The sequence below is a fragment of the Oryza sativa genome, chromosome 3 (assembly GCF_034140825.1).
Source record: "Oryza sativa Japonica Group chromosome 3, ASM3414082v1".
In the NCBI taxonomy this organism is placed as follows: Eukaryota; Viridiplantae; Streptophyta; class Magnoliopsida; order Poales; family Poaceae; genus Oryza; species Oryza sativa.
In genome coordinates, this window is record NC_089037.1 from 20,572,443 (window position 1) to 20,582,199 (window position 9,757).

At 49.1% G+C, this 9,757-nt stretch overlaps 1 long non-coding RNA gene across 3 annotated transcripts; it reads right to left on the reverse strand.

Moving 5' to 3' along the window:
- Positions 1-703: 703 nt before the first annotated feature.
- On the reverse strand, positions 704-2,502 carry LOC9270596 (uncharacterized). Of its 3 annotated transcripts, none has more exons than XR_010740313.1 (4): positions 2,155-2,502; positions 1,643-1,844; positions 1,047-1,071; positions 704-958 (listed from the first exon to the last, which is right to left on the reverse strand). It is a non-coding gene; the product is annotated as an uncharacterized lncRNA (long non-coding RNA). The 3 variants fall into 3 exon arrangements; XR_010740314.1 differs by having other exon boundaries at positions 1,047-1,092; positions 2,155-2,487; XR_001544148.3 differs by lacking the exons at positions 704-958; positions 1,047-1,071 and having other exon boundaries at positions 1,152-1,844; positions 2,155-2,487.
- Between the last annotated feature and the right edge of the window lie 7,255 nt (positions 2,503-9,757).

Sequence of the window (9,757 nt, forward strand, 5' to 3'; positions counted from 1 at the left end):
ATTTTTGCAAATATACGGTTTTCAGCTAGCAAATAGTGCATGTGGCATTAATCACAACCTATGCATGTGCTGATAATTTCCCTTTTCTTGAGAGGGAGTGAGATTCTGTTACATGCAGTACAATGTACACATTTGGTGATTTGATAATAAACAATCTGTTATTTGTTATATAAATTTCAGTTTATACCCCTATAGGAAATAAAGCAGCATATACCCTCTCTATAGAAAAATGCAGTGCATATGCTTGTAAAGGTGAAAAGAATAGCACATAGGGGACATTGCAGTATATAATTCTGTATATAAAAAAAATCAGTATATGCATTTACAGGAAACATTTAGCATATTCACCGGAATTTCCAATTTAGTATATCCAATCTGCAGTTTGTCCAATACGATTATTATACTTTTCTAGTACTGCTGAAATGTACAGTATTATATGCAAAGGACAAAGTGGCATAAAAGGAAACACGAGTTGAATGAAAATTATCAGAGCACCTAACACATAAGTGGCCAGTTAGCAGCAGGGGATTTGATAGAAGCACAGAAATACACCTTTCAAAAAGGATTAGATTATTACTCCAAAAAATATATATCCAGGAGACAAATTCTGCTCAAATTAACTTCAAAACTTGAAGTGCCTCCTAGTTCTTACAACTTTTGGGTGAGAAATGGTGTATAGGAACTCAGTTGTGGCTTGCATAGCTACGCATAAAAAGAAAATCTCATATAATGTTAGAAACATATTTACATCTGCTAAGTCAGATTCTCCTGGAACTGCTGTTACATTAGCAATTATTATTTAGATCAGCAGAATTGTAGATCCAAATGTGAGTAACTCAAAAGTAGCCTAGCTCAGTCATCATCAAAATAAAATGCGTTGTGGTAGTACTTATTACATGTTGAATAAGGTCATGCAAAGGTCCATGAAGTAGCGAAGCATCAAAATGCTGTCAAATACCTACAGAAACAGAAAGGCGGGATCCAAAAAGTTCGGGACAAAATTGTGATGGAAAATATGAGACATAGAATGTGACCAGAAAACAAACCTTAAAAGGCCTAAAATCTGATATTCTGAAAAGTTGGACAAAATGGCTGTCAAAATTACAAGAAATGAAAATCTTGCATTATCTAGTAAAAAAAATGCACGGTAGTTTAGAAAGTCTCTTGATCTTGACCACAACACAATGTCTCAATTTTCTATTAATGTCCTATCAGTTGCAAAGTTGTCTGAAGTTGGTTTTCTAGAAATATTTGACTTAAAAACTAAAGTTCATTTTGGGGATTTTTCTGGTCCGTCAAATTTTTCTCCCGACCCAGCAATAAAATAAATAATGTGTTTAAAATGCAAGAATATTGTGTCAGTGCTTGCATCTGCAGGGAGAAAAGAAATAGCTCCTTCAATCTATGCACCATATTAATAAAATTGCATAATGCCAGGCTTCTACCAGCAATTGAAAGAGATTTCACAACATTTTCAAGTCCCATTGAGTAGAGTAGCAAACCTGATCAGATACTATATCTTGTCAGGACATTGATATATTTACTACTGCATGGGCAGTGGTGGCAAACCAGATCATGTCCAGCAATCTAACACCATTGTGTAAATTATGAAACTTTAAGAACTATATATATAGTAGTTTACCTCAATGGTGGGCACGGACGGAACCCAGCTTAGAACGCTGCGAGGGCGACCTTCCTGGATGGTCGTCAGCGACAGGTAGAGGTCGAGGACATTGATGCAGTGTGGTCGTGGATGACAACAGGAGCAGTGCAGGTGAAATAGACGCTCTCCGGTGACCGGTATCAACGGTGCCGCGATATCAGCAAGGTGGAAATTGATGTCCCTGCCTTACCAAATTTAGCAAGTTGTTACAGACAACTATAAGCATTTTGTACCAACCAAAAAAAAATAGTAGGCATGCAGATTAGTTTGTAGCCTTTTAAGTTCATTCATGCACAGAAAGCATCAATACCCCTCCCAATCTAACTTCAACCGACAATATATATGATCATGCAACTACAATCTGAAAATTTACTACCTAGTGCGGTGTTTGACAAACTGAATGGAACATTGTTTATACCACCTCTCGGGTATGGAAATTTGACAAATTAAACGCTACAGTCGAACATGCAAATTACTCATGGCATGGGTACCTTATTGCTCTGAAGATTAATTGACGCGGAATATCGTCGGAGGAGCTCGGTGAGGCGGGGCGACGTTGTTCTTGCGGCGGAGATCGACGGCGGCGCGCGGCGGCGTTGTCGGAGATCGATGAGCCGAGGCGACAGCGTTCTTGCGGCGTGAGGGGGCGCTAGTGGCGTCGATCTGGAGATGGGAATCGACGACAGATCGACGCCGGCGGTGGCGGTGGGTGTGCGAGAGAGAGGAGGGGAGAGGGGTGCGTGCGGGGCATAGAGGGTGGTGGTGGCGGTGGTTGTGCGAGAGAGAGAGGAGGAGGGGAGGGGATCGGGGGGGAGACGCGCGGCGGCGCGGATGAGATGTGGATGCGGAGCACGTGCTGGGGGAGAGGAGAGGGTCCGCGACGATCTTGAGCGTCGGATTGGACGATTTTCATCCATTGGATTTAATGAATGAAGTATAAAGATGTAAAACCGAGTTGATGAATTATAGGATAGATGCACCGTGTTGAGAGAGAAAAATAAATAGAAGAATCTTGGGCGTCATACTAATTAGCACTAATCTAATTACCACCTAATATTCCCTTTGTAGTGAGATCTTTACTAGCCTGGACTCTTGTGACCAACTACTACTACTAGAAGAAGAAGAAGAAGAAGAAGATTGTAATTATAGATGGCCATAAGGCCCGAGGCCCATGGACCGGCCCACGGTATGGCCATTTGGCCTAGGCCAAGCACGGCACGGCACGACTAGTGTTGGCACTGTGCCGGGCTGTCTCAATAGTTAGACCGTGCTTGGGCCGATGCCTTGGCACGGTGAGACGGCCCGGCATGGCACGATCCAATGAGCAGGAAGAAAAATAGTGGGGACCAAGAATAGACTTAATTCAGCAACACAAGGAACGACACAAAGAGATGAGGGATACAAAATAGACTTATTTTAGCCATATAAGAGCTCCACCCTTTAGCTTATTCGTGGAATAAGCCAAACGACATATTTGCAAACGAAAAGTAATTTGTGAATAATTTTTTTATATACATGTTCTTAGCGATCTAAAAAGCAAAAAACTAAAAAATAAACTGTTGTCGAATAGACAACTGCGCCACACCGAAAGGCGTGGTTCTCTCAACAGTGGTTGGAAAAAGGACAATTGTATTACTTGGTCGAAATATTTTAAGATCCCCCCATTACATGGCCTAGAGGGGCTATTTATAATCCTATTACAGGTTCTCTCCCCTAGGGTTTAGGCTTTACAGGGAAATTTACATGATTACCCTTATGACAGGGACATTATTAGGGGCACACGGTGTCCTTTACATGTATGGGCCCTAATTGGGCTAGATGGCTTGGCCCATCAATCTGGTGAATCCCCCTGCGGGGACGCAACGGCCCGCTGGGCTTCCTCATGGTGGGGTTTGGTGCCTTGGCGAAACTTATGCCTTCGGGCCGAGGCTTTCGCCTCACCGACTCCGCGTGTGTGGCCTCCTGACGGGGTCCTTGTCCAGCGAAGCACGTGTACTCCCGAGCTGTGGTCTTCGCCCTTGGGGTATTCCTCTTCGACCTTCGTCGCTTGCCTCCGGTTCGAGCCTATCGCCCAAGTTTTCGGTTTCGGCAGGCCCGGCCGAAGGCCCTTCGTGGTATACCTCCAACAAGCCCCTCACAGGCAAGGATGAGTAGGGAGATTCGGCCGAGACCGTGTAAATCGTATGGTATACCGCGAGGCACCCCCTTTCGGCCGACGTTCCTGCCGAAACCTTTGTTTGTGTGCCTGCAAAATAAACAATTTTGCTCTCATGGTAACAAAAAATTCATGAGGAAAATTTCCTTCCTACGTTCGTGGAAGAGTGTCGAAGGGGTTGGCCTGTTCTTTGTGTTACTATGAATAGTAATGGGCCCCGTGGGCCTTTCCTTTCTCGCACCCGGCCTTTTTCTGTTCGGCTCTGGTCCTAATGGGAATTTACCGTTTCGTCTGCCCTTGGACACGTGTCAGGATTTGATTGGTCGGCAGCCAAACGGTCTCGCAACGGGGTTATATAACCCCGGGCCGGCTTACCGCTTTTTCCACTCAGCTCTTCACTTTTTACCGCTTAACACGCTCTGCGCTCTCTGCGTTTGCTTGCACCTTAGCTTTTTTGCCACCGCTGTGCTCTCGTGCTTCGACGACTTTCTCGCCTTCTTTCGCTTCTCAATCCTTCTTTCGCCACGGACCTGATGGCTCCTCGCAAGCCCACCAAGGCCGGGTCGACTGGCGAAGACCTTGGCGGCCTTGGCAACGGGTGGTCATGCTTCCTTGGCAGATCACTTGTCAAGGAGGCCGACTTAGCCGAATTAGTTTCCTCCGGTGCTCTTGCGGAGGGCCAAGGGACATGTGGGGGCGAAGCCGTTGTCCCTTCGCCTGGCGATGGGCGAATGGTTGTCTTCGCCGCCTACTTCACCGCCGGGCTTCGTCTCCCATGTGATGATTTCCTGTCATCTGTGCTGGCGACATACGAGGTTAGGCTTCCCCAGCTCAGTCCATCAGCATTCCCGAAGCTGGCTGTCTTCGCTTGGATGTGTCGAACGTGCGGGTTCGCTCCCACCGCCGAGCTGTTTGCCGTCCTATTTACGGCGTGTGCCACGACCAAAGACGTGCAGACGCCGGCCGGACTAAAAAAAAGTGTCTTCCGCTGCGTGAACTTCATGCTGCGGCCGGAACGTTCGGACGCTTGGGAGAGGAACTGGATGCAGAAGTGGTTCTACATCGCCAACCCCTACCCTGCGGAAGACGTCAAGGCGAATTGGCTCCACTTTCAGCGCTCTACCGTCTCCATCATCGCGAAGCTGAACGTAGAGGTTGATGGAAACCTCGAGTCCTTTGCAAGGTCGCACGGCGGCTAAGTACCCGTGACCTTTGTGAGGAGTTTTGCCTTCTTCGGATCTCCCCCCTCGCCTGTATTTGGGATGTTTCCGTCAACGAGGGCGAAGAGGTTCTCGGGCTTCCCCGCCTTGTTCTCCCCACTGGGGCCGAGCGTGAGTTTTCGCTTTTGCTCTGAGTCTTATATTCTCTTTTATGGAAATATACTTCGGCCTAAATTATCGTTTTCCTTTTTCTCTTTTCTAGTTCGCACCATGGAGGACACCGAAACGGAGGCGTCGAAAATGCTTGGCGCCCTAACCACGGCCGAATTCGCCCGCTTGCTCCAGCGTCAGACCGACGGTCGGGTGAACCGAGTTCATCCTGGCGAATTGCCAGGTCGATCGATCCCCTCCAAGGCCAGTGACGACGATGTCGGCACATCGAAGAAGGCAAACGGGCAGTCGCGAAGGGCGGCCAGGTGCGAACTTGTTGCGCCGCGAAGGGTACGGCCGAAAGTGACGATGAGGAGGAAGAAGAAGATGATGGGGAGGCCGGATCTAAGGACGATGGGTCCCACGGTTACACCACTAGTCCGACTCAGGCGAAACCTGGGGCGGGCTCTCATGTTTCGCCTGCGCACCCGCAGGACAATGCTGTGGTGAACACCCTTCTGGCGATTTCTAGCACTGCGGCAAAGCCGGGAGCAGCCGCCAGGAGGAAGAAGAAGAAGGGGAAGGTTGTGCAAGTTGGCCGTGGCTTTTCGGATAGTGAAGGGTCCGACGGGACGCCCACTTCGCCGATTCTGCGGCGCGCTCCTCCTCGGGGGAGGCGCATGTCCCCGCCGCCTGCCAGTGACGCCGAAGCGGCGACGAGCAAAAGTGCCTCGGCACCTGCCGCTGTGGCGAATGTCTCCGGGGTCAAGCGGGTGGAGGCGGTTCCTTCGCCAACTCGTCAGCGAGAAAGGAAAGCTCCAATGGTCGAAATGACCGTGTCGGACGCTTATCTTACCTCCCCACACTTCGTTCCCGCGGATTTCACCACGCGGCCTGAGATCACCCCCTTCGTGGGTGGGGTGTGCCATGTTATCACACCGTCCGACGGCCTTGGGCTTTTCACCGAACTGAACAAGTTTGGCGAAAGCTGCGCAGCTGTGGAGAGCTTGTTTGTGCGGGTATGAATATTTTTGTCTGTTGAATTTTTTCCTTTCGTCTATGTCGCACCATAACGGATTTGGTCTCCCTTGTCTAGGGCCTCGTCGCGCACTTGAGTGCGAAGAAATCTGCCTTGGAGAGGCTGGACGGGTACCGTCTTTGCCTCCGGAAAACCGAGGAGGATCTTCGCCACAAGGAGAACGAAAGACGCGTTGTGGCGGATACCCTAAGAAAGGTGAATGCGGAGAACAAGGCTCTCACCGGAGAAAACATATCTCTTCGCTCCGACCTAGAGGCGGCGAACAAGCGGGACGCCGAAAGGGATCGCCAGCTTGCCGCGGCCGAGGAGAAGATTAGGTGTCTTGAGGCCCGTCTTGTTTCGGCCGAAGCTGCTACTGCGACTTTGGTGCCGGCGACAGAGTCCGCCAAGCAAGCCTATTACACCCTCAAGCTAGCTCTCAACGACCTGGGCGCTCGTGCGGAGGGCGCTCCAAGTGACGATGGGACGACATTCGACTTCTCCGAGTGGACGCAGGAAGCGGCCGACTCGGTTGTCGATGTGGCTTGTGCTTATGAAGACTGTTGTGCGCGTGTTTCGGCGGGCTTCGTACTTAGCCTGCTCCACGCGCATAGTTGCGACCATGTTGAGGATTTTCCCGATTGGGTGAAGGAGGATTGGCCCGAGAAGTCGGAGTGCTCCGGGGCGGCCTTAAGGGCCTTTCGAAAGGGGTTCTAGGAGGACGGTGGTCGAGATTGCGCGAAGACTTGGCTTCGCGAAAATCTTGAAAGAATTGCGAAGGACGAGGAGGCCGCTGTAGCTAACACTGGGGGGGATCCCCAGCCATCGGAGCCGGCTGCCCAACACGAGGGCGAAGGCGATGGAAGCCAAGACCACCCTGAGGTGTGAGGCCCTTCGCCCTCGTGTGCTTTTTTCTGTTTGGCCTTTTAGGCTTTTTTGGTAGTCTTCTTATGTATATAGGCATTTGGCATGTTTGGTCTTGAGCCGTTTCCATCTTGTAGCCACTATGACTTTTATTCAACTAATAAAAAATTAATGTTTCCCCAATTTTATTGTTGGAAAGAGGGACTAATTTCGTCGGTGTTTTCCCTTTTTGCACTTGTTTCTTTGTGCTTTTCTAGCAGGCTTGTGGCCGAAATGTTTGCGTCCGGCCCCTCGCCAATAATTGGCGAAACAAGAACGAGAAGTTCGTGGCAGTGAAAGGCTTGCCAAAGATGAAGTGTCCTTTTCGGCTTGTTTACCGTGAGATGCTAATAAATGGAAACAGCTACCAGAGTGTAAAGGTCGCTAAATGGATGCGTACACATCCAGGTCAAACCTTGGAGGATTATGATTGCCATCGCGTTTCGTGCCGCGAGAATAGTTCAAACTTCTGGTGAAACTTTAAGAGATCGGTTCGCCAAGAGGCGATTTCTCTCCGTCGTTACAGCTTAGTTTGCGTCTGACCTCTGTCCCCTTTAAGGGTTGTCTACGCTATTAGTAGTGACGACGAATCTAGTTCGTCGACTTGTAACGCAACTGCGGGCGCAGGTGTAAATGATGATGTGATATGTTTGTAATGTTTGTTAACATAAGTACAACAGATCAGTTGTAATTTTGTCTCTTTGATATTCTGTGGACTCTTGGACATATCTTCACGCTATCGTTCGCATAGTCACAATCATGCTTTCGTTAGGTCGAAACATGTCAGCCCCTTTGTGTGCTATGGCGAAAAGATATGTTTATTTCCCAGCTCTGCTCTTCCGTTTTCGGCTCATGGCAGGCATGCTATCAAGCATCGTGGCCTATGCGTAAGTCGAGTACAACGATGTTTTGACTTGTGTTATCAAAATTCAAGCTGTCGTGGTTTCGACGTTCGGTGAGCCATGCTTCGACCGATTCGTTTCGCCCTCCTGGCGCGTTCGCTGATCAGGCGTTTGATTTGGGGTTTTTCCACGAAGACACCATCCACAGAGAAAGAAAGAAAGCGAAAAGACACGAGAATTTTTATACTGGTTCGGGCCTCCAAGTTGGATAATAGCCCTACGTCCAGTTTTTTTTATTTTCCTCTTCTTTTTTTTTGGTGCCGAACGGCTTACATCATTTATACATTTTTACAATTGGCGAATCGGGTGCCACCCATTTTACACATAGAACCGTCTAAGGGAAGCGGAGTTACAAGAGTGGTCGAACTCTTCACCCTCTAGTGTTGCCAGCCAAAAAGAGCCCGTTTGAGACCTGTGCTTGATCAAATATGGTCCTTCCCACTTAGATTCTAGTTTCCCGACTACCACAGGGTTCGCCTTCCTCCTTAGTACGAGATGGCTTGGCCGGAGCTCTATTGGTCGAAGCACTGGAACATATGCGCAAATACGCAAAAAGCACTTCGGCAGCCTACTACTCATTCAGTCCTGAATTTCTTCTATGTCATAGGTGCTTGGTTCGGCCTGGGGTGCGGTACTTGGTTTGCCAAGGGTGCCGGTTGAACCTGAATTGGTACCGAACTTATAGCTTGAGTTTGGACCTGAGCTTGGGTATTGGTTTGGACGGCGGCTGCTGCGGCCGCGGCTGCTTTGTCATATTCGGCTTGTATTTCTCTCCTTCGCTTGGTGTCTTCCTCATCTCGAGCATATCCATCAATTATGCGAAAGAGGTGTTCAAGTGTTCTGGGCTCCTTGCGCACAAGTTTCCTTGTGAGTTCGCCCTCGAGCAAACCGGCCGAAGCAGCATGGATCACAGACGCTTCGGTTATATCTTGCACTTGGCATCGTGCTTGCAAAAACCGGCGAATGTACTCCCTTGTCGATTCCCCTTGCCTTTGGTGAATGCCCACAAGGTCTTGTTGAGTTTTCGGCTCCTCATAGGTACCTCGAAAGTTAAGAACAAAAACATCGCGCAATTGCTCCCATGAGTAAATGCTATTAACAGGCAAATTGAAATACCAAGATCTGGCTATGCCATCGAGCACGAGGTGAATTAGCTTCGCCTTGGTATTCTCATCACCATGAGCTGCTTCGATTGCAGATTCATAGATGGACAAGAACTCTTTCGAATCTGTTTCTCCCGAATACTGTGGGACTGGAGGGTACTTGAATTGGGGTGGGATGGGATGGTTTTTGATTCCCCAGCTGAGGGGCAAACCCTTTTCGGTCCCGGACTTGATCATAGCCCCTTGCTGAGCAGGCCAATTCAACTGTGGGTAGGGCAGCGCGAACGATGAAGCCATAGCTTGCACAAGTGGTTGCGCTGCAGACATCGACTGATGCGCCGTGCCGAACATCATTGCCTGGTTCTGCTAGTCTGACGAAGTGACTTGCACTGCCGTGGCTGGATCAAATATGGCTTGATTCCAGGCCTGATTTAGTGGTGGGGCTATTCCGTATCTTGGAGGTACGGCTTGTGCAAAAGTTGTTGGTGCTTGGACCATTGTGCTTGGGTCGAACTGCGAAGGTAGACCTTGAGGCGAAGACCCTTGAACTTGACTTGGCGGGGCAAACTGCCCCACCAGCTGTCCCGCCGATGCAGCTTGACTTGGGCTTCCCTCAGTCTGAACCGGAGGCGAAGCTCTTTGTATGTTGTTGTGGGGCTGATTGAGTTGCTGCACAAAAGCTTGGAATTGAGCTTGCAAGGTC